This window comes from Sturnira hondurensis, unplaced genomic scaffold (genome assembly GCF_014824575.4).
Source record: "Sturnira hondurensis isolate 20B ecotype Veracruz unplaced genomic scaffold, ASM1482457v3 Scaffold0006413, whole genome shotgun sequence".
NCBI lineage: Eukaryota > Metazoa > Chordata > Mammalia > Chiroptera > Phyllostomidae > Sturnira > Sturnira hondurensis.
Window position 1 is genome coordinate 34,815,159 of NW_028079044.1, and position 6,276 is coordinate 34,821,434.

Here is a 6,276-nt window from a genome sequence, read left to right on the forward strand (position 1 = left end):
GTACCCATAGAAAGAATTTCTTTTACATTGTTCTCCAACTATACCAGTATCTCTAAGTCTTTCCACAGTTTGACTATCCTTTGATTCCCACTTATTTGCATCTGCCAGCAGTCATGAATCAATAGTGACTTTATAGTTTAAGAAATAATATATATTAGTTGTAACTTTATTATAGAAAATATATGATCCAGTTCATAGTTTCACAGTTGATGTATTTTTTCATTCATGCAGAAGTTCAAAGTTGGAAATAATCATAATGGACTGAATTTAGTAAGCACCCTAGTGCCTTCATCAGTGTTTGGAAAGAGGCTCAATTCTTCTTCATTTAACTAAATTATGATTTGTCCAACAATTTTTTATCAGATGAAATGCTATCTTCACTTTAATATTAAGTTTTATGGCTTTTAAGTCAGAGGAAGAGTTGCACTGTTTCTTGGAAATATGTAATGCATCGTATCTTATGACAATCTATAATATAAATCTTCAATTTTTAAACATTCTCAAGTTTTTAAAAAGACACACAGAAACATAGGTAGCTTCACAAAATGAATACTAGTGCTGTTTACTCCTTTATTTAGTTTCACAGGGGGAAAACTCTTTGAGTTTGACAGATGTTTCATGCTCCTCTGATCCTTTACTCTGGGACCTCAGACTCCCTGAGTATTCACAGAAGCTCTGAGTCGATATATGTTTCTGTTGAAATTGTGCCTTTTGCTCCTTCTTCTTGACCAGTGTGGTAATCACTCATCTCAGTTATCCACAACCAAAGATCAACTGAACTCTAGCCATTCTGTGATATATTAAATAAAGAAGACTGCTTAATCTTCGTGTTCTAGTATTTGAAAATTCCAAGTCTCCTAACTCCTTGGACAGGCTAGAGGGTTTCTGTTAGAGGAGGTAACAGAGAGGACATCGACTCCAGTTGGCTCAAAATCTGGACCCGGGCAATGAGAGGCTGCTCCCCACTGCTGCACCCTTGGAATGCTTGTTTTGCTTGACATTCCCACAGTGGAAACTATTCTGAGGTTGATGGAGTCAGATATTGAGACCAGCTGGATGGTATACAGGATGGAACCTAGTTAAGACTCTAGATAAACTTTTCAGATTCTGGAGGGTGAGTTTTTAAGATCTACTCATCTTGTAAGTACGTAAGTTCTTTTGCTTATTAAACCTACCACCTTCCAATCTGGAGTAATCTGCCTCTTTCTTTAGTCTCTCCTTGCCTTGCTACCCATGTTCCGGAGGCCAGTATGTGAACCAGCAGTTTGATCAAATGGGAGTAAGAGACTCTGCCAAGTTGTTTTCATGTAAAATACAAGGGTCTAATTTCTATTTATTGCTAGAGTAAAATAAAACTACCATCATGAAAATCCCTCATGGATCGCCCACTTGCATATGGTCCTACAGTTAAAGCACAGGTTCGATATGGTTCTGCAAGTACAGACATTTAAGATAACAATAACAAAAGAGATGACTACCTCAATAATCAAACAAATAAGAAGCTATGAGAGTTGTTGGAAAGGAATGAGCATATTTCTTCTAATTAGTTATCGTGTTAACCAGAAAATATGAAAATCACTGTGTTCAAATCATACTTGCAGAACACTTTTAATGAATTCTCTTTAAAGAGAATTCTTAAAATGTTGTTTTGGTGATAGGTAATTTTTCACTAGGGTAGTCACAGCTATTTCCAAAAAAATTATGTGTTTTGTAAGGTTCTCTCCATAGGAGCATGTCTTTGGATTCTGTATTACGTCTTATGTAATTAGAATGGTTCTTTATTATAGTTATTCATGTTCCTACTGCTTATTGCAAGTGATCAATTTTTCTTATAGGATCAATTTTTCTTATAAATCCAGTAAATTATCAACCTTAAGGTAGAGTTTTTAAAACTTATTTCACAGAATCGAACTAATAGACATAATATGTATTATGTTCTCCGTGAAAATTTTATTCATTTTTAGTTAGATTCTCTGGCGTATGTGGTTGGCAGACATGCTAAGTAGAAGGAAAAATACTCAGCTGAAAGATAACTTTTATACAATTTAGCTTTACACAACAATCATTTCAAAGAGGAAAAAAAGAATTTTGGCTCTAAGTGTCGGGAAGTGAACAGTGCCTTCCCAAGAAGCTGGGTCCATTTACTTTCAGAAGCCAAGAATAAATAATGTTGAAGATTACTGCCAGTGGCATCTGGAGGATGATATATGGTATCATTGAAATAAAAGCCTCTATAAAGGACTTTGTGTGGAGTGACATCATAATTTTATAGCCACTAGCCAATTGTGAAGTATCTCATATAAACTTTAAGATGGATATATGTGTGTGTAAACACATATATACATATGTACATATATACATAATACACATATGTACATATATATGATTTAAAATAAAAATTCAGAAGGGTATCATGTTTTTTTTAAAACTGCCTCTCATTTAGGAGCATTCTGGTCAATGCCTGATCCTAGGGGACACACAGTTCTTGGTCCTGGAGTCTAGAGGATTTTAAAGATATGTACTGACCCTACTTGTTCACTTTGCAAAGCATTCTGTAGTACAGATACTAACAGCATCCACATGGCATTTTATAAAAGTACAAAGAATACCAGATACTGAGACTTCATAACAATAAATAAGTGACGTAGAGAATGTGCCATTTAAGAGAAGGATGATTTAAGACAAGGAAGAAGACCGAACACAATAACTTCATAGTTACCTTTTCCACCCTGAGCCTTTGTGAAGCTGTAACAAAATGATGGGGAAAAGAAAGAAAGTGAATTCTGCACTTCCGTCATTTATTAGAGGTATAATAAATACAGGAAATCAAGCAGCCATATGGCTATGGAATAGAAATGAATAGGCCCTGTGTGGAAGGTTTACTAAATTCAAATACACAATCTCTTTCCCCCGTGTGCATCATTTCCCTTCAATGTCATAACTACCTAGGCTCCACAAAGCCTCAGTGAAAGCCACCCAGAACTCATGAAATTTTAAAACTGCTGAGGCTCTTCTCTTTTCTCTTAAGGGAAGCATATAATTTGCTGAATTTTGTTCTCAGGAGACTTTTGAAACACGGGGGACATAATACACACATGCCCCACATCTAAATTACATCTCTACATAAAAACTTCGGGCACAGTTCTTGATCAGACATGTGTCTGTTATGAAACATGCAGACTGTGTCTCCTTCTGGTGAAAGGAGATTTGTGGATCCTTTTAGTCAGGTAAACCTGGAGCCTTTTCAATAAAGTATGAGGAGTCTATGACGTCAGGAGGAGGCACAAGCATGAGGAAAGATGAAAAATGAGGGTACTCAAATCTACCTGAGATGAGCAGAATCTCCACTTGAAATCAGTGACCCAGTAAATGCAGACCACCAGCAGGTCAAGGTGCCCCCATGCCTCTCAGCATCCTACAGTTTAAATGACCCCGTGAGCGAGTTTCTTCTTCCCATCTTAAATCAAGTTCTCTCTCCCGAGTACTCAGTCCATAAAAATATAGACGTGCAATTTAATTTTGCATTTTTGGAAAGTTGTTGCGTTTCCATATCCTAGCTGCCATGTCATTTTTCTTTTCTTGTCTTTTTTCCAAGATTTTATTTATTTATCTTTAGAGGGGAAGGGAAGGAGAGAAGGAGAGAAACATCAATGTATGGTTGCTTCTTGTGTGTCCCCTGCTAGGAACTGGCCTGAAACTCAGGCCTGTGCCCTGACTGGGAATCGAACTGCAACCCTTTGGTTCGCAAGCCCGTGCTCAATCCACTGAGCTACGCCAGCCAGGGCTTATTTTTCTTTTTACATCAAAGGTCCTAGAAAAATGACCCCCATGCACTGTCTCCATTTCTTCTCCTTCCATTTTCTGTTTTCATATCCAATTGGTCTTCTTCTCTCTATTATTCAACTCAGGTTGCTCCTATTATGGTAAAACATTGTCTCCACTGTCTAAAACTTGATGTCATTTTTCAGTCTTTTTCTTGCTTGAACTATCAGCAACATTTGACACCATTGCTTACTCTTGCCTCACTGAAATAATGTCTTCCCCTGCTTCCAGAATACCATATACTTCTCCTTCTCTTCCTAACTCTCTGTTACTCTGTTTAAGTCTCTTGTGTTGGTCATGTTTCAGATGTCAAAAAAATAAACATTGGAATTCCTCAGAGCCCACTCCTTGGACTTACTCTGTTTGTTGTGTTTTTTTCCTACACTCCTTGACCTAAAATAGCATCTGCTTATTAACTGCTCCCTAGTTTTTATTTCCATCCTAGGCTTTTTATTTCAACTCCAGTCTCATATATCCAAATACCTATCCAATATTTCCAGTTGGATAACAAATGCATTTCAAACTTAACATGTTGCAAACCAAACACTGACTCTTCCATCAAAATTAATTTTTTTCTCAATCTCCCTCAGTTTAGTCAGTGGCAGCTGTGTCTGCCCAAGTCCTCAAGCCTCAGTCATTCATTCCTGACTCCTTTCTTCTTCACACTGTTTCAAGTTCATCAGAAAAACTCTTAAGAATATACTTTTAAAATATACATGCTGTCTCATTACTGTTTGTCATCCCTGCTGCTATCACACTGCACTAAACTACCAGCAAACTGCCTGCAAACTGCCTGTGATCCTTTTTCTGCTTTTACTATTAAATCCCTAAAATCTTTTCTCATCACAGCAGCCAGATCCTTTTATGATGCAATTCAAATCTTGGCACTCTGGTTTGACGTGCTCCAGTAGCTTTGTCTCTCCCTCAGTAAGTGTCAATCACATACTATTGCATGGAAGGCTGTTAAGATCCGGACCTGTTATGTCTCTAACTTCTTCTACTATTCCGCCCATCACTCACCACATTCCAGTCGCACTGGCTGGCCTTTCCTTGAGGCCGTTGCTCTGACAGTGCCTGCTACATAAAAAAGCTCCTNATTTTTTTCTCAATTTCCCTCAGTTTAGTCAGTGACAGCTGTGTCTGCCCAAGTCCTCAAGCCTCAGTCATTCATTCCTGACTCCTTTCTTCTTCACACTGTTTCAAGTTCATCAGAAAAACTCTTAAGAATATACTTTTAAAATATACATGCTGTCTCATTACTGTTTGTCATCCCTGCTGCTATCACACTGCACTAAACTACCAGCAAACTGCCTGCAAACTGCCTGTGATCCTTTTTCTGCTTTTACTATTAAATCCCTAAAATCTTTTCTCATCACAGCAGCCAGAGTGATCCTTCTATGATGCAATTCAAATCTTGGCACTCTGGTTTGACGTGCTCCAGTAGCTTTGTCTCTCCCTCAGTAAGTGTCAATCACATACTATTGCATGGAAGGCTGTTGAGATCCGGACCTGTTACGTCTCTAACTTCTACTATTCCGCCCATCACTCACCACATTCCAGTCGCACTGGCTGGCCTTTCCTTGAGGCCATTGCTCTGACAGTGCCTGCTACATAAAAAAGCTCCTCCATTCATGTTCACCTGTCTTGCGTCCTCACCTACCTGGTCCCCAGTTGGACTTTCTTGACCATGTTATACAAGTTAGCACCTTCCCCTGTCTCTAGCACACCTCTCATAGTCCTCTTTACTGCCTAATTTCTCTCCGTTATACTCACGACCATTTGGTAAAATCTATAGAAACTTTCCACCTCAGTTATTTGCCTCCACCCCTAGAATAAGCACAGGGATTTCATTTTTTTGTTGTTGTTCATCATTTACCCTCAGTGTGGGGACAACTTTTCTCGCAGGTCCCCCCATGTGCCACAGATGAGAGTAAATATGACTGAGACATGATGTGATCTGCTTGGGGAGAGAAGTGGTCATTTTCCCCGAGGAAAAGGTCCGTGGGCAGTGGTCAGTTTCTCCGAGGAGAAAAAGGCCTCAAGCCCCCTCCTCCAGTGCCTTTTACTGGGTTGTAATATACAGGGATACAGGGCAGCAAGGATCGAACAGTAGATAACATTTCAAAGAAATCTGAGGGCTGTCAGGAACGGAGTTTTAGGGTTTCCTGTTCGTACCTTTAACATATGAATGAAAGTACTCTTAGCAGAGCAGATTTCACAGGTTTATCAGGAAGTCTTTGTGATGCCAGATTTTTCCCCAGGACAGACTCTAGCAAGGCAAGGAGCTGCGCCTCTCCCCAACAGGTATTCAGGTTTAAGGGGATTAGAGCCAGGAAGCAATTCTCCCAAAGAATATGGGGACTCAAAGCCGGGGGGAGAGTGAGAGTCCATTGCTCCCTCTTTGTTGCAGCACCCCTCAGTCCTTCCATGAAGGCCTCCCAAGTTATCGAGTCT